The 20,647-nt window shown below is 40.2% G+C and overlaps 1 protein-coding gene across 3 annotated transcripts in view; it reads right to left on the bottom strand.

Annotated features, from left to right (window-relative positions):
- Window positions 1-20,647, bottom strand: part of LOC141162670 (uncharacterized) — a 381,745-nt gene that overhangs the window by 74,259 nt on the left and 286,839 nt on the right. The gene's annotated exons all lie outside the window — the stretch shown is intronic.

Below are 20,647 nucleotides of genomic sequence, written 5' to 3'. Positions count from 1 at the left end.
CCTATGTAACACCACAGATAACACAGTGATCACTCTCTGAGTACAGATAATGTAGTAGATGTCACCTGCAGTCCTATGTAACACCACAGATAACACAGTGATAACTCTCTGAGTACAGATAATGTAGTAGATCTCACCTGCAGTCCTATGTAACACCACAGATAACACAGTGATAACTCTCTGAGTACAGATAATGTAGTATATGTCACCTGCAGTCCTATGTAACACCACAGATAACACAGTGATAACTCTCTGTGTACAGATAATGTAGTAGTTGTCACCTGCAGTCCTATGTAACACCACAGATAACACAGGGATAACTCTCTGAGTACAGATAATGTAGTAGATCTCACCTGCAGTCCTATGTAACACCACAGATAACACACTGATCACTCTCTGAGTACAGATAATGTAGTAGATGTCACCTGCAGTCCTATGTAACACCACAGATAACACAGTGATAACTCTCTGAGTACAGATAATGTAGTAGATCTCACCTGCAGTCCTATGTAACACCACAGATAACACAGTGATCACTCTCTGAGTACAGATAATGTAGTAGATGTCACCTGCAGTCCTATGTAACACCACAGATAACACAGTGATATCTCTCTGAGTACAGATAATGTAGTAGATGTCACCTGCAGTCCTATGTAACACCACAGATAACACAGTGATAACTCTCTGTGTACAGATAATGTAGTATATGTCACCTGCAGTCCTATGTAACACCACAGATAACACAGTGATATCTCTCTGAGTACAGATAATGTAGTAGATGTCACATGCAGTCCTATGTAACACCACAGATAACACAGTGATAACTCTCTGAGTACAGATAATGTAGTAGTTGTCACCTGCAGTCCTATGTAACACCACAGATAACACAGGGATAACTCTCTGAGTACAGATAATGTAGTAGATCTCACCTGCAGTCCTATGTAACACCACAGATAACACAGTGATAACTCTCTGAGTACAGATAATGTAGTAGATGTCACATGCAGTCCTATGTAACACCACAGATAACACAGTGATCACTCTCTGAGTACAGATAATGTAGTAGATGTCACATGCAGTCCTATGTAACACCACAGATAACACAGTGATCACTCTCTGAGTACAGATAATGTAGTAGATGTCACCTGCAGTCCTATGTAACACCACAGATAACACAGTGATAACTCTCTGAGTACAGATAATGTAGTAGATGTCACCTGCAGTCCTATGTAACACCACAGATAACACAGTGATAACTCTCTGAGTACAGATAATGTAGTATATGTCACCTGCAGTCCTATGTAACACCACAGATAACACAGTGATAACTCTCTGTGTACAGATAATGTAGTATATGTCACCTGCAGTCCTATGTAACACCACAGATAACACAGTGATATCTCTCTGAGTACAGATAATGTAGTAGATGTCACCTGCAGTCCTATGTAACACCACAGATAACACAGTGATAACTCTCTGAGTACAGATAATGTAGTAGATGTCACCTGCAGTCCTATGTAACACCACAGATAACACAGTGATAACTCTCTGTGTACAGATAATGTAGTAGTTGTCACCTGCAGTCCTATGTAACACCACAGATAACACAGGGATAACTCTCTGAGTACAGATAATGTAGTAGATCTCACCTGCAGTCCTATGTAACACCACAGATAACACAGTGATCACTCTCTGAGTACAGATAATGTCGTAGATGTCACCTGCAGTCCTATGTAACACCACAGATAACACAGTGATAACTCTCTGAGTACAGTTAATGTAGTAGATGTCACCTGCAGTCCTATGTAACACCACAGATAACACAGTGATATCTCTCTGAGTACAGATAATGTAGTAGATGTCACCTGCAGTCCTATGTAACACCACAGATAACACAGTGATATCTCTCTGAGTACAGATAATGTAGTAGATGTCACATGCAGTCCTATGTAACACCACAGATAACACAGTGATCACTCTCTGAGTACAGATAATGTAGTAGATGTCACCTGCAGTCCTATGTAACACCACAGATAACACAGTGATAACTCTCTGAGTACAGATAATGTAGTAGATCTCACCTGCAGTCCTATGTAACACCACAGATAACACAGTGATAACTCTCTGAGTACAGATAATGTAGTATATGTCACCTGCAGTCCTATGTAACACCACAGATAACACAGTGATAACTCTCTGTGTACAGATAATGTAGTAGTTGTCACCTGCAGTCCTATGTAACACCACAGATAACACAGGGATAACTCTCTGAGTACAGATAATGTAGTAGATCTCACCTGCAGTCCTATGTAACACCACAGATAACACACTGATCACTCTCTGAGTACAGATAATGTAGTAGATGTCACCTGCAGTCCTATGTAACACCACAGATAACACAGTGATAACTCTCTGAGTACAGATAATGTAGTAGATCTCACCTGCAGTCCTATGTAACACCACAGATAACACAGTGATCACTCTCTGAGTACAGATAATGTAGTAGATGTCACCTGCAGTCCTATGTAACACCACAGATAACACAGTGATATCTCTCTGAGTACAGATAATGTAGTAGATGTCACCTGCAGTCCTATGTAACACCACAGATAACACAGTGATATCTCTCTGAGTACAGATAATGTAGTAGATGTCACATGCAGTCCTATGTAACACCACAGATAACACAGTGATAACTCTCTGAGTACAGATAATGTAGTAGATCTCACCTGCAGTCCTATGTAACACCACAGATAACACAGTGATAACTCTCTGAGTACAGATAATGTAGTAGATGTCACCTGCAGTCCTATGTAACACCACAGATAACACAGGGATAACTCTCTGAGTACAGATAATGTAGTAGATCTCACCTGCAGTCCTATGTAACACCACAGATAACACAGTGATCACTCTCTGAGTACAGATAATGTAGTAGATGTCACCTGCAGTCCTATGTAACACCACAGATAACACAGTGATAACTCTCTGAGTACAGTTAATGTAGTAGATGTCACCTGCAGTCCTATGTAACACCACAGATAACACAGTGATATCTCTCTGAGTACAGATAATGTAGTAGATGTCACCTGCAGTCCTATGTAACACCACAGATAACACAGTGATATCTCTCTGAGTACAGATAATGTAGTAGATGTCACATGCAGTCCTATGTAACACCACAGATAACACAGTGATCACTCTCTGAGTACAGATAATGTAGTAGATGTCACCTGCAGTCCTATGTAACACCACAGATAACACAGTGATAACTCTCTGAGTACAGATAATGTAGTAGATGTCACCTGCAGTCCTATGTAACACCACAGATAACACAGTGATAACTCTCTGAGTACAGATAATGTAGTATATGTCACCTGCAGTCCTATGTAACACCACAGATAACACAGTGATAACTCTCTGTGTACAGATAATGTAGTATATGTCACCTGCAGTCCTATGTAACACCACAGATAACACAGTGATATCTCTCTGAGTACAGATAATGTAGTAGATGTCACATGCAGTCCTATGTAACACCACAGATAACACAGTGATAACTCTCTGAGTACAGATAATGTAGTAGATCTCACCTGCAGTCCTATGTAACACCACAGATAACACAGTGATAACTCTCTGAGTACAGATAATGTAGTAGATGTCACCTGCAGTCCTATGTAACACCACAGATAACACAGTGATAACTCTCTGAGTACAGATAATGTAGTAGATGTCACCTGCAGTCCTATGTAACACCACAGATAACACAGTGATAACTCTCTGTGTACAGATAATGTAGTAGTTGTCACCTGCAGTCCTATGTAACACCACAGATAACACAGGGATAACTCTCTGAGTACAGATAATGTAGTAGATCTCACCTGCAGTCCTATGTAACACCACAGATAACACAGTGATCACTCTCTGAGTACAGATAATGTAGTAGATGTCACCTGCAGTCCTATGTAACACCACAGATAACACAGTGATAACTCTCTGAGTACAGTTAATGTAGTAGATGTCACCTGCAGTCCTATGTAACACCACAGATAACACAGTGATATCTCTCTGAGTACAGATAATGTAGTAGATGTCACCTGCAGTCCTATGTAACACCACAGATAACACAGTGATATCTCTCTGAGTACAGATAATGTAGTAGATGTCACATGCAGTCCTATGTAACACCACAGATAACACAGTGATCACTCTCTGAGTACAGATAATGTAGTAGATGTCACCTGCAGTCCTATGTAACACCACAGATAACACAGTGATAACTCTCTGAGTACAGATAATGTAGTAGATCTCACCTGCAGTCCTATGTAACACCACAGATAACACAGTGATAACTCTCTGAGTACAGATAATGTAGTATATGTCACCTGCAGTCCTATGTAACACCACAGATAACACAGTGATAACTCTCTGTGTACAGATAATGTAGTAGTTGTCACCTGCAGTCCTATGTAACACCACAGATAACACAGGGATAACTCTCTGAGTACAGATAATGTAGTAGATCTCACCTGCAGTCCTATGTAACACCACAGATAACACACTGATCACTCTCTGAGTACAGATAATGTAGTAGATGTCACCTGCAGTCCTATGTAACACCACAGATAACACAGTGATAACTCTCTGAGTACAGATAATGTAGTAGATCTCACCTGCAGTCCTATGTAACACCACAGATAACACAGTGATCACTCTCTGAGTACAGATAATGTAGTAGATATCACCTGCAGTCCTATGTAACACCACAGATAACACAGTGATAACTCTCTGAGTACAGATAATGTAGTAGATGTCACCTGCAGTCCTATGTAACACCACAGATAACACAGTGATAACTCTCTGAGTACAGATAATGTAGTAGATGTCACCTGCAGTCCTATGTAACACCACAGATAACACAGTGATATCTCTCTGAGTACAGATAATGTAGTAGATCTCACCTGCAGTCCTATGTAACACCACAGATAACACAGTGATAACTCTCTGAGTACAGATAATGTAGTATATGTCACCAGCAGTCCTATGTAACACCACAGATAACACAGTGATAACTCTCTGAGTACAAATAATGTAGTAGATGTCACATGCAGTCCTATGTAACACCACCGATAACACAGTGATATCTCTCTGAGTACAGATAATGTAGTAGATGTCACCTGCAGTCCTATGTAACACCACAGATAACACAGTGATAACTCTCTGAGTACAGATAATGTAGTAGATGTCACCTGCAGTCCCATGTAACACCACAGATAACACAGTGATAACTCTCTGAGTACAGATAATGTAGTAGATGTCACCTGCAGTCCTATGTAACACCACAGATAACACAGTGATAACTCTCTGAGTACAGATAATGTAGTAGATGTCACCTGCAGTCCTATGTAACACCACAGATAACACAGTGATAACTCTCTGAGTACAGATAATGTAGTATATGTCACCTGCAGTCCTATGTAACACCACAGATAACACAGTGATAACTCTCTGAGTACAGATAATGTAGTAGATCTCACCTGCAGTCCTATGTAACACCACAGATAACACAGGGATAACTCTCTGAGTACAGATAATGTAGTAGATCTCACCTGCAGTCCTATGTAACGCCACAGATAACACAGTGATCACTCTCTGAGTACAGATAATGTAGAAGATGTCACCTGCAGTCCTATGTAACACCACAGATAACACAGTGATAACTCTCTGAGTACAGATAATGTAGTAGATGTCACCTGCAGTCCTATGTAACACCACAGATAACACAGTGATAACTCTCTGAGTACAGATAATGTAGTATATGTCACCTGCAGTCCTATGTAACACCACAGATAACACAGTGATAACTCTCTGTGTACAGATAATGTAGTAGTTGTCACCTGCAGTCCTATGTAACACCACAGATAACACAGGGATAACTCTCTGAGTACAGATAATGTAGTAGATCTCACCTGCAGTCCTATGTAACACCACAGATAACACAGTGGTCACTCTCTGAGTACAGATAATGTAGTAGATGTCACCTGCAGTCCTATGTAACACTACAGATAACACAGTGATAACTCTCTGAGTACAGATAATGTAGTAGATGTCACCTGCAGTCCTATGTAACACCACAGATAACACAGTGATAACTCGCTGAGTACAGATAATGTAGTAGATGTCACCTGCAGTCCTATGTAACACCACAGATAACACAGTGATAACTCTCTGAGTACAAATAATGTAGTAGATGTCACCTGCAGTCCTATGTAACACCACAGATAACACAGTGATATCTCTCTGAGTACAGATAATGTAGTAGATGTCACCTGCAGTCCTATGTAACACCACAGATAACACAGTGATATCTCTCTGAGTACAGATAATGTAGTAGATGTCACCTGCAGTCCTATGTAACACCACAGATAACACAGTGATAACTCTCTGAGTACAGATAATGTAGTAGTTGTCACCTGCAGTCCTATGTAACACCACAGATAACACAGTGATATCTCTCTGAGTACAGATAATGTAGTAGATGTCACCTGCAGTCCTATGTAACACCACAGATAACACAGTGATATCTCTCTGAGTACAGATAATGTAGTAGATGTCACCTGCAGTCCTATGTAACACCACAGATAACACAGTGATATCTCTCTGAGTACAGATAATGTAGTAGATGTCACCTGCAGTCTTATGTAACACCACAGATAACACAGTGATATCTCTCTGAGTACAGATAATGTAGTAGATGTCACCTGCAGTCCTATGTAACACCAGAGATAACACAGTGATATCTCTCTAAGTACAGATAATGTAGCAGATGTCACCAGCAGTCCTATGTAACACCACAGATAACACAGTGATAACTCTCTGAGTACAGATAATGTAGTAGATGTCACCTGCAGTCCTATGTAACACCACAGATAACACAGTGATACCTCTCTGAGTACAGATAATGTAGTAGATGTCACCTGCAGTCCTATGTCACACCACAGATAACACAGTGATATCTCTCTGAGTACAGATAATGTAGTACATGTCACCTGCAGTCCTATGTAACACCAGAGATAACACAGTGATATCTCTCTGAGTACAGATAATGTAGCAGATGTCACCAGCAGTCCTATGTAACACCACAGATAACACAGTGATAACTCTCTGAGTACAGATAATGTAGTAGATGTCACCTGCAGTCCTATGTAACACCACAGATAACACAGTGATAACTCTCTGAGTACAAATAATGTAGTAGATGTCACCTGCAGTCCTATGTAACACCACAGATAACACAGTGATAACTCTCTGAGTACAGATAATGTAGTAGATGTCACCTGCAGTCCTATGTAACACCACAGATAACACAGTGATAACTCTCTGAGTACAGATAATGTAGTAGATGTCACCTGCAGTCCTATGTAACATCACAGATAACACAGTGATAACTCTCTGAGTACAGATAATGTAGTAGATGTCAACTGCAGTCCTATGTAACACCACAGATAACACAGTGATAACTTTCTAAGTACAGATAATGTAGTAGATCTCACCTGCAGTCCTATGTAACACCACAGATAACACAGTGATATCTCTCTGAGTACAGATAATGTAGTAGATGTCACCTGCAGTCCTATGTAACACCACAGATAACACAGTGATATCTCTCTGAGTACAGATAATGCAGTAGATCTCACCTGCAGTCCTATGTAACACCACAGATAACACAGTGATAACTCTCTGAGTACAGATAATGTAGTATATGTCACCTGCAGTCCTATGTAACACCACAGATAACACAGTGATAACTCTCTGAGTACAAATAATGTAGTAGTTGTCACCTGCAGTCCTATGTAACACCACAGATAACACAGTGATATCTCTCTGAGTACAGATAATGTAGTAGATGTCACCTGCAGTCCTATGTAACACCACAGATAACACAGTGATATCTCTCTGAGTACAGATAATGTAGTAGATGTCACCTGCAGTCCTATGTAACACCACAGATAACACAGTGATATCTCTCTGAGTACAGATAATGTAGTAGATGTCACCTGCAGTCCTATGTAACACCACAGATAACACAGTGATATCTCTCTGAGTACAGATAATGTAGCAGATGTCACCAGCAGTCCTATGTAACACCACAGATAACACAGTGATAACTCTCTGAATACAGATAATGTAGTAGATGTCACCTGCAGTCCTATGTAACACCACAGATAACACAGTGATAACTCTCTGAGTACAGATAATGTAGTAGATCCCACCAGCAGTCCTATGTAACACCACAGATAACACAGTGATCACTCTCTGAGTACAGATAATGTAGTAGATGTCACCTGCAGTCCTATGTAACACCACAGATAACACAGTGATAACTCTCTGAGTACAGATAATGTAGTAGATGTCACCTGCAGTCCTATGTAACACCACAGATAACACAGTGATAACTCTCTGAGTACAGATAATGTAGTAGATGTCACCTGCAGTCCTATGTAACATCACAGATAACACAGTGATAACTCTCTGAGTACAGATAATGTAGTAGATGTCAACTGCAGTCCTATGTAACACCACAGATAACACAGTGATAACTTTCTAAGTACAGATAATGTAGTAGATCTCACCTGCAGTCCTATGTAACACCACAGATAACACAGTGATATCTCTCTGAGTACAGATAATGTAGTAGATGTCACCTGCAGTCCTATGTAACACCACAGATAACACAGTGATATCTCTCTGAGTACAGATAATGCAGTAGATCTCACCTGCAGTCCTATGTAACACCACAGATAACACAGTGATAACTCTCTGAGTACAGATAATGTAGTATATGTCACCTGCAGTCCTATGTAACACCACAGATAACACAGTGATAACTCTCTGAGTACAGATAATGTAGTAGATCTCACCTGCAGTCCTATGTAACACCACAGATAACACAGGATAACTCTCTGAGTACAGATAATGTAGTAGATCTCACCTGCAGTCCTATGTAACACCACAGATAACACAGTGATCACTCTCTGAGTACAGATAATGTAGTAGATGTCACCTGCAGTCCTATGTAACACCACAGATAACACAGTGATAACTCTCTGAGTACAGATAATGTAGTAGATGTCACCTGCAGTCCTATGTAACACCATAGATAACACAGTGATATCTCTCTGAGTACAGATAATGTAGTAGATGTCACCTGCAGTCCTATGTAACACCATAGATAACACAGTGATAACTCTCTGAGTACAGATAATGTAGTATATGTCACCTGCAGTCCTATGTAACACCACAGATAACACAGTGATAACTCTCTGAGTACAGATAATGTAGTAGATGTCACCTGCAGTCCTATGTAACACCACAGATAACACAGTGATAACTCTCTGAGTACAGATAATGTAGTATATGTCACCTGCAGTCCTATGTAACACCACAGATAACACAGTGATAACTCTCTGTGTACAGATAATGTAGTAGTTGTCACCTGCAGTCCTATGTAACACCACAGATAACACAGGGATAACTCTCTGAGTACAGATAATGTAGTAGATCTCACCTGCAGTCCTATGTAACACCACAGATAACACAGTGATCACTCTCTGAGTACAGATAATGTAGTAGATGTCACCTGCAGTCCTATGTAACACTACAGATAACACAGTGATAACTCTGAGTACAGATAATGTAGTAGATGTCACCTGCAGTCCTATGTAACACCACAGATAACACAGTGATAACTCGCTGAGTACAGATAATGTAGTAGATGTCACCTGCAGTCCTATGTAACACCACAGATAACACAGTGATAACTCTCTGAGTACAAATAATGTAGTAGATGTCACCTGCAGTCCTATGTAACACCACAGATAACACAGTGATATCTCTCTGAGTACAGATAATGTAGTAGATGTCACCTGCAGTCCTATGTAACACCACAGATAACACTGTGATAACTCTCTGAGTACAGATAATGTAGTAGATGTCACCTGCAGTCCTATGTAACACCACAGATAACACAGTGATAACTCTCTGAGTACAGATAATGTAGTAGATGTCACCTGCAGTCCTATGTAACACCACAGATAACACAGTGATATCTCTCTGAGTACAGATAATGTAGTAGATGTCACCTGCAGTCCTATGTAACACCACAGATAACACAGTGATAACTCTCTGAGTACAGATAATGTAGTAGTTGTCACCTGCAGTCCTATGTAACACCACAGATAACACAGTGATAACTCTCTGAGTACAGATAATGTAGTAGATGTCACCTGCAGTCCTATGTAACACCACAGATAACACAGTGATAACTCTCTGAGTACAAATAATGTAGTAGATGTCACCTGCAGTCCTATGTAACACCACAGATAACACAGTGATAACTCTCTGAGTACAGATAATGTAGTAGTTGTCACCTGCAGTCCTATGTAACACCACAGATAACACAGTGATATCTCTCTGAGTACAGATAATGTAGTAGATGTCACCTGCAGTCCTATGTAACACCACAGATAACACAGTGATATCTCTCTGAGTACAGATAATGTAGTAGATGTCACCTGCAGTCCTATGTAACACCACAGATAACACAGTGATATCTCTCTGAGTACAGATAATGTAGTAGATGTCACCTGCAGTCCTATGTAACATCACAGATAACACAGTGATAACTCTCTGAGTACAGATAATGTAGTAGATCTCACCTGCAGTCCTATGTAACACCACAGATAACACAGTGATATCTCTCTGAGTACAGATAATGTAGTAGATGTCACCTGCAGTCCCATGTAACACCACAGATAACACAGTGATATCTCTCTGAGTACAGATAATGTAGTAGATGTCACCTGCAGTCCTATGTAACACCACAGATAACACAGTGATAACTCGCTGAGTACAGATAATGTAGTAGATGTCACCTGCAGTCCTATGTAACACCACAGATAACACAGTGATAACTCTCTGAGTACAAATAATGTAGTAGATGTCACCTGCAGTCCTATGTAACACCACAGATAACACAGTGATATCTCTCTGAGTACAGATAATGTAGTAGATGTCACCTGCAGTCCTATGTAACACCACAGATAACACTGTGATAACTCTCTGAGTACAGATAATGTAGTAGATGTCACCTGCAGTCCTATGTAACACCACAGATAACACAGTGATAACTCTCTGAGTACAGATAATGTAGTAGATGTCACCTGCAGTCCTATGTAACACCACAGATAACACAGTGATATCTCTCTGAGTACAGATAATGTAGTAGATGTCACCTGCAGTCCTATGTAACACCACAGATAACACAGTGATAACTCTCTGAGTACAGATAATGTAGTAGTTGTCACCTGCAGTCCTATGTAACACCACAGATAACACAGTGATAACTCTCTGAGTACAGATAATGTAGTAGATGTCACCTGCAGTCCTATGTAACACCACAGATAACACAGTGATAACTCTCTGAGTACAAATAATGTAGTAGATGTCACCTGCAGTCCTATGTAACACCACAGATAACACAGTGATAACTCTCTGAGTACAGATAATGTAGTAGTTGTCACCTGCAGTCCTATGTAACACCACAGATAACACAGTGATATCTCTCTGAGTACAGATAATGTAGTAGATGTCACCTGCAGTCCTATGTAACACCACAGATAACACAGTGATATCTCTCTGAGTACAGATAATGTAGTAGATGTCACCTGCAGTCCTATGTAACACCACAGATAACACAGTGATATCTCTCTGAGTACAGATAATGTAGTAGATGTCACCTGCAGTCCTATGTAACATCACAGATAACACAGTGATAACTCTCTGAGTACAGATAATGTAGTAGATCTCACCTGCAGTCCTATGTAACACCACAGATAACACAGTGATATCTCTCTGAGTACAGATAATGTAGTAGATGTCACCTGCAGTCCCATGTAACACCACAGATAACACAGTGATATCTCTCTGAGTACAGATAATGTAGTAGATGTCACATGCAGTCCTATGTAACACCACAGATAACACAGTGATATCTCTCTGAGTACAGATAATGTAGTAGATCTCACCTGCAGTCCTATGTAACACCACAGATAACACAGTGATAACTCTCTGAGTACAGATAATGTAGTATATGTCACCTGCAGTCCTATGTAACACCACAGATAACACAGTGATAACTCTCTGAGTACAGATAATGTAGTAGATCTCACCTGCAGTCCTATGTAACACCACAGATAACACAGGATAACTCTCTGAGTACAGATAATGTAGTAGATCTCACCTGCAGTCCTATGTAACATCACAGATAACACAGTGATCACTCTCTGAGTACAGATAATGTAGTAGATGTCACCTGCAGTCCTATGTAACACCACAGATAACACAGTGATAACTCTCTGAGTACAGATAATGTAGTAGATGTCACCTGCAGTCCTATGTAACACCATAGATAACACAGTGATATCTCTCTGAGTACAGATAATGTAGTAGATGTCACCTGCAGTCCTATGTAACACCATAGATAACACAGTGATAACTCTCTGAGTACAGATAATGTAGTATATGTCACCTGCAGTCCTATGTAACACCACAGATAACACAGTGATAACTCTCTGAGTACAGATAATGTAGTAGATGTCACCTGCAGTCCTATGTAACACCACAGATAACACAGTGATAACTCTCTGAGTACAGATAATGTAGTATATGTCACCTGCAGTCCTATGTAACACCACAGATAACACAGTGATAACTCTCTGTGTACAGATAATGTAGTAGTTGTCACCTGCAGTCCTATGTAACACCACAGATAACACAGGGATAACTCTCTGAGTACAGATAATGTAGTAGATGTCACCTGCAGTCCTATGTAACACCACAGATAACACAGTGATAACTCTCTGAGTACAAATAATGTAGTAGATGTCACCTGCAGTCCTATGTAACACCACAGATAACACAGTGATATCTCTCTGAGTACAGATAATGTAGTAGATGTCACCTGCAGTCCTATGTAACACCACAGATAACACAGTGATATCTCTCTGAGTACAGATAATGTAGTAGATGTCACCTGCAGTCCTATGTAACACCACAGATAACACAGTGATAACTCTCTGAGTACAGATAATGTAGTAGTTGTCACCTGCAGTCCTATGTAACACCACAGATAACACAGTGATATCTCTCTGAGTACAGATAATGTAGTAGATGTCACCTGCAGTCCTATGTAACACCACAGATAACACAGTGATATCTCTCTGAGTACAGATAATGTAGTAGATGTCACCTGCAGTCCTATGTAACACCACAGATAACACAGTGATATCTCTCTGAGTACAGATAATGTAGTAGATGTCACCTGCAGTCCTATGTAACACCACAGATAACACAGTGATATCTCTCTGAGTACAGATAATGTAGTAGATGTCACCTGCAGTCCTATGTAACACCACAGATAACACAGTGATATCTCTCTGAGTACAGATAATGTAGTAGATGTCACCTGCAGTCCTATGTAACACCACAGATAACACAGTGATATCTCTCTGAGTACAGATAATGTAGTAGATGTCACCTGCAGTCCTATGTAACACCACAGATAACACAGTGATATCTCTCTGAGTACAGATAATGTAGTAGATGTCACCTGCAGTCCTATGTAACACCAGAGATAACACAGTGATATCTCTCTGAGTACAGATAATGTAGCAGATGTCACCAGCAGTCCTATGTAACACCACAGATAACACAGTGATAACTCTCTGAGTACAGATAATGTAGTAGATGTCACCTGCAGTCCTATGTAACACCACAGATAACACAGTGATAACTCTCTGAGTACAAATAATGTAGTAGATGTCACCTGCAGTCCTATGTAACACCACAGATAACACAGTGATAACTCTCTGAGTACAGATAATGTAGTAGTTGTCACCTGCAGTCCTATGTAACACCACAGATAACACAGTGATATCTCTCTGAGTACAGATAATGTAGTAGATGTCACCTGCAGTCCTATGTAACACCACAGATAACACAGTGATATCTCTCTGAGTACAGATAATGTAGTAGATGTCACCTGCAGTCCTATGTAACACCACAGATAACACAGTGATATCTCTCTGAGTACAGATAATGTAGTAGATGTCACCTGCAGTCCTATGTAACACCACAGATAACACAGTGATATCTCTCTGAGTACAGATAATGTAGCAGATGTCACCAGCAGTCCTATGTAACACCACAGATAACACAGTGATAACTCTCTGAATACAGATAATGTAGTAGATGTCACCTGCAGTCCTATGTAACACCACAGATAGCACAGTGATAACTCTCTGAGTACAGATAATGTAGTAGATGTCACCTGCAGTCCTATGTAACACCACAGATAACACAGTGATAACTCTCTGAGTACAGATAATGTAGTAGATCCCACCAGCAGTCCTATGTAACACCACAGATAACACAGTGATCACTCTCTGAGTACAGATAATGTAGTAGATGTCACCTGCAGTCCTATGTAACACCACAGATAACACAGTGATAACTCTCTGAGTACAGATAATGTAGTAGATGTCACCTGCAGTCCTATGTAACACCACAGATAACACAGTGATAACTCTCTGAGTACAGATAATGTAGTAGATGTCACCTGCAGTCCTATGTAACACCACAGATAACACAGTGATAACTTTCTAAGTACAGATAATGTAGTAGATCTCACCTGCAGTCCTATGTAACACCACAGATAACACAGTGATAACTTTCTAAGTACAGATAATGTAGTAGATCTCACCTGCAGTCCTATGTAACACCACAGATAACACAGTGATATCTCTCTGAGTACAGATAATGTAGTAGATGTCACCTGCAGTCCTATGTAACACCACAGATAACACAGTGATATCTCTCTGAGTACAGATAATGTAGTAGATCTCACCTGCAGTCCTATGTAACACCACAGATAACACAGTGATAACTCTCTGAGTACAGATAATGTAGTATATGTCACCTGCAGTCCTATGTAACACCACAGATAACACAGTGATAACTCTCTGAGTACAGATAATGTAGTAGATCTCACCTGCAGTCCTATGTAACACCACAGATAACACAGGATAACTCTCTGAGTACAGATAATGTAGTAGATCTCACCTGCAGTCCTATGTAACACCACAGATAACACAGTGATCACTCTCTGAGTACAGATAATGTAGTAGATGTCACCTGCAGTCCTATGTAACACCACAGATAACACAGTGATAACTCTCTGAGTACAGATAATGTAGTAGATGTCACCTGCAGTCCTATGTAACACCATAGATAACACAGTGATATCTCTCTGAGTACAGATAATGTAGTAGATGTCACCTGCAGTCCTATGTAACACCATAGATAACACAGTGATAACTCTCTGAGTACAGATAATGTAGTATATGTCACCTGCAGTCCTATGTAACACCACAGATAACACAGTGATAACTCTCTGTGTACAGATAATGTAGTAGTTGTCACCTGCAGTCCTATGTAACACCACAGATAACACAGTGATAACTCTCTGAGTACAGATAATGTAGTAGATCTCACCTGCAGTCCTATGTAACACCACAGATAACACAGTGATCACTCTCTGAGTACAGATAATGTAGTAGATGTCACCTGCAGTCCTATGTAACACCACAGATAACACAGTGATAACTCTCTGAGTACAGATAATGTAGTAGATGTCACCTGCAGTCCTATGTAACACCACAGATAACACAGTGATAACTCTCTGAGTACAGATAATGTAGTAGATGTCACCTGCAGTCCTATGTAACACCACAGATAACACAGTGATATCTCTCTGAGTACAGATAATGTAGTAGATCTCACCTGCAGTCCTATGTAACACCAACAGATAACACAGAGATAACTCTCTGAGTACAGATAATGTAGTATATGTCACCTGCAGTTCTATGTAACACCACAGATAACACAGTGATAACTCTCTGAGTACAAATAATGTAGTAGATGTCACCTGCAGTCCTATGTAACACCACAGATAACACAGTGATAACTCTCTGAGTACAGATAATGTAGTAGATGTCACCTGCAGTCCTATGTAACACCACAGATAACACAGTGATATCTCTCTGAGTACAGATAATGTAGTAGATCTCACCTGCAGTCCTATGTAACACCACAGATAACACAGTGATAACTCTCTGAGTACAGATAATGTAGTATATGTCACCTGCAGTCCTATGTAACACCACAGATAACACAGTGATAACTCTCTGAGTACAGATAATGTAGTAGATCTCACCTGCAGTCCTATGTAACACCACAGATAACACAGGATAACTCTCTGAGTACAGATAATGTAGTAGATCTCACCTGCAGTCCTATGTAACACCACAGATAACACAGTGATCACTCTCTGAGTACAGATAATGTAGTAGATGTCACCTGCAGTCCTATGTAACACCACAGATAACACAGTGATAACTCTCTGAGTACAGATAATGTAGTAGATGTCACCTGCAGTCCTATGTAACACCATAGATAACACAGTGATATCTCTCTGAGTACAGATAATGTAGTAGATGTCACCTGCAGTCCTATGTAACACCATAGATAACACAGTGATAACTCTCTGAGTACAGATAATGTAGTATATGTCACCTGCAGTCCTATGTAACACCACAGATAACACAGTGATAACTCTCTGTGTACAGATAATGTAGTAGTTGTCACCTGCAGTCCTATGTAACACCACAGATAACACAGTGATAACTCTCTGAGTACAGATAATGTAGTAGATGTCACCTGCAGTCCTATGTAACACCACAGATAACACAGTGATAACTCTCTGAGTACAGATAATGTAGTAGATGTCACCTGCAGTCCTATGTAACACCACAGATAACACAGTGATCACTCTCTGAGTACAGATAATGTAGTAGATGTCACCTGCAGTCCTATGTAACACCACAGATAACACAGTGATAACTCTCTGAGTACAGATAATGTAGTAGATCTCACCTGCAGTCCTATGTAACACCACAGATAACACAGTGATCACTCTCTGAGTACAGATAATGTAGTAGATGTCACCTGCAGTCCTATGTAACACCACAGATAACACAGTGATAACTCTCTGAGTACAGATAATGTAGTAGATGTCACCTGCAGTCCTATGTAACACCACAGATAACACAGTGATAACTCTCTGAGTACAGATAATGTAGTAGATGTCACCTGCAGTCCTATGTAACACCACAGATAACACAGTGATATCTCTCTGAGTACAGATAATGTAGTAGATCTCACCTGCAGTCCTATGTAACACCAACAGATAACACAGTGATAACTCTCTGAGTACAGATAATGTAGTATATGTCACCTGCAGTCCTATGTAACACCACAGATAACACAGTGATAACTCTCTGAGTACAAATAATGTAGTAGATGTCACCTGCAGTCCTATGTAACACCACAGATAACACAGTGATAACTCTCTGAGTACAGATAATGTAGTAGATGTCACCTGCAGTCCTATGTAACACCACAGATAACACAGTGATATCTCTCTGAGTACAGATAATGTAGTAGATGTCACCTGCAGTCCTATGTAACACCACAGATAACACAGTGATATCTCTCTGAGTACAGATAATGTAGTAGATGTCACATGCAGTCCTATGTAACACCACAGATAACACAGTGATATCTCTCTGAGTACAGATAATGTAGTAGATCTCACCTGCAGTCCTATGTAACACCACAGATAACACAGTGATATCTCTCTGAGTACAGATAATGTAGTAGATGTCACCTGCAGTCCTATGTAACACCACAGATAACACAGTGATAACTCTCTGAGTACAGATAATGTAGTAGATCTCACCTGCAGTCCTATGTAACACCACAGATAACACAGTGATAACTCTCTGAGTACAGATAATGTAGTATATGTCACCTGCAGTCCTATGTAACAACACAGATAACACAGTGATAACACTCTGAGTACAGATAATGTAGTAGATCTCACCTGCAGTCCTATGTAACACCACAGATAACACAGGGATAACTCTCTGAGTACAGATAATGTAGTAGATCTCACCTGCAGTCCTATGTAACACCACAGATAACACAGTGATCACTCTCTGAGTACAGATAATGTAGTAGATGTCACCTGCAGTCCTATGTAACACCACAGATAACACAGTGATAACTCTCTGAGTACAGATAATGTAGTAGATGTCACCTGCAGTCCTACGTAACACCACAGATAACACAGTGATAACTCTCTGAGTACAGATAATGTAGTATATGTCACCTGCAGTCCTATGTAACACCACAGATAACACAGTGATAACTCTCTGTGTACAGATAATGTAGTAGTTGTCACCTGCAGTCCTATGTAACACCACAGATAACACAGGGATAATTCTCTGAGTACAGATAATGTAGTAGATCTCACCTGCAGTCCTATGTAACACCACAGATAACACAGTGATCACTCTCTGAGTACAGATAATGTAGTAGATGTCACCTGCAGTCCTATGTAACACCACAGATAACACAGTGATAACTCTCTGAGTACAGATAATGTAGTAGATATCACCTGCAGTCCTATGTAACACCACAGATAACACAGGGATAATTCTCTGAGTACAGATAATGTAGTAGATCTCACCTGCAGTCCTATGTAACACCACAGATAACACAGTGATCACTCTCTGAGTACAGATAATGTAGTAGATGTCACCTGCAATCCTATGTAACACCACAGATAACACAGTGATATCTCTCTGAGTACAGATAATGTAGTAGATGTCACCTGCAGTCCTATGTAATACCACAGATAACACAGTGATATCTCTCTGAGTACAGATAATGTAGTAGATGTCACCTGCAGTCCTATGTAACACCACAGATAACACAGTGATATCTCTCTGAGTACAGATAATGTAGTAGATCTCACCTGCAGTCCTATGTAACACCACAGATAACACAGGGATCACTCTCTGAGTACAGATAATGTAGTAGATGTCACCTGCAGTCCTATGTAACACCACAGATAACACAGTGATAACTCTCTGAGTACAGATAATGTAGTAGATGTCACCTGCAGTCCTATGTAACACCACAGATAACACAGTGATAACTCTCTGAGTACAGATAATGTAGTATATGTCACCTGCAGTCCTATGTAACACCACAGATAACACAGTGATAACTCTCTGTGTACAGATAATGTAGTAGTTGTCACCTGCAGTCCTATGTAACACCACAGATAACACAGTGATATCTCTCTCAGTACAGATAATGTAGTAGATGTCACCTGCAGTCCTATGTAACACCACAGATAACACAGGGATAACTCTCTGAGTACAGATAATGTAGTAGATCTCACCTGCAGTCCTATGTAACACCACAGATAACACAGTGATAACTCTCTGAGTACAGATAATGTAGTAGATGTCACCTGCAGTCCTATGTAACACCACAGATAACACAGTGATAACTCTCTGAGTACAGATAATGTAGTAGATGTCACCTGCAGTCCTATGTAACACCACAGATAACACAGTGATAACTCTCTGAGTACAGATAATGTAGTAGATGTCACCTGCAGTCCTATGTAACACCACAGATAACACAGTGATATCTCTCTGAGTACAGATAATGTAGTAGATCTCACCTGCAGTCCTATGTAACACCACAGATAACACAGTGATAACTCTCTGAGTACAGATAATGTAGTATATGTCACCTGCAGTCCTATGTAACACCACAGATAACACAGTGATAACTCTCTGAGTACAAATAATGTAGTAGATGTCACCTGCAGTCCTATGTAACACCACAGATAACACAGTGATAACTCTCTGAGTACAGATAATGTAGTAGATGTCACCTGCAGTCCTATGTAACACCACAGATAACACAGTGATAACTCTCTGAGTACAGATAATGTAGTAGATGTCACCTGCAGTCCTATGTAACACCACAGATAACACAGTGATATCTCTCTGAGTACAGATAATGTAGTAGATGTCACCTGCAGTCCTATGTAACACCACAGATAACACAGTGATATCTCTCTGAGTACAGATAATGTAGTAGATGTCACATGCAGTCCTATGTAACACCACAGATAACACAGTGATATCTCTCTGAGTACAGATAATGTAGTAGATGTCACCTGCAGTCCTATGTAACACCACAGATAACACAGTGATATCTCTCTGAGTACAGATAATGTAGTAGATGTCACCTGCAGTCCTATGTAACACCACAGATAACACAGTGATAACTCTCTGAGTACAGATAATGTAGTAGATCTCACCTGCAGTCCTATGTAACACCACAGATAACACAGTGATAACTCTCTGAGTACAGATAATGTAGTAAATGTCACCTGCAGTCCTATGTAACACCACAGATAACACAGTGATAACTCTCTGAGTACAGATAATGTAGTATATGTCACCTGCAGTCCTATGTAACACCACAGATAACACAGTGATAACTCTCTGTGTACAGATAATGTAGTAGTTGTCACCTGCAGTCCTATGTAACACCACAGATAACACAGGGATAACTCTCTGAGTACAGATAATGTAGTAGA

This window comes from Phyllobates terribilis, unplaced genomic scaffold, assembly GCF_046119375.1.
Source record: "Phyllobates terribilis strain yellow unplaced genomic scaffold, ASM4611937v1 Scaffold_9__5_contigs__length_417890890, whole genome shotgun sequence".
Classification (NCBI taxonomy): Eukaryota; Metazoa; Chordata; class Amphibia; order Anura; family Dendrobatidae; genus Phyllobates; species Phyllobates terribilis.
This window is presented reverse-complemented; position numbering and strand designations above follow the sequence as displayed.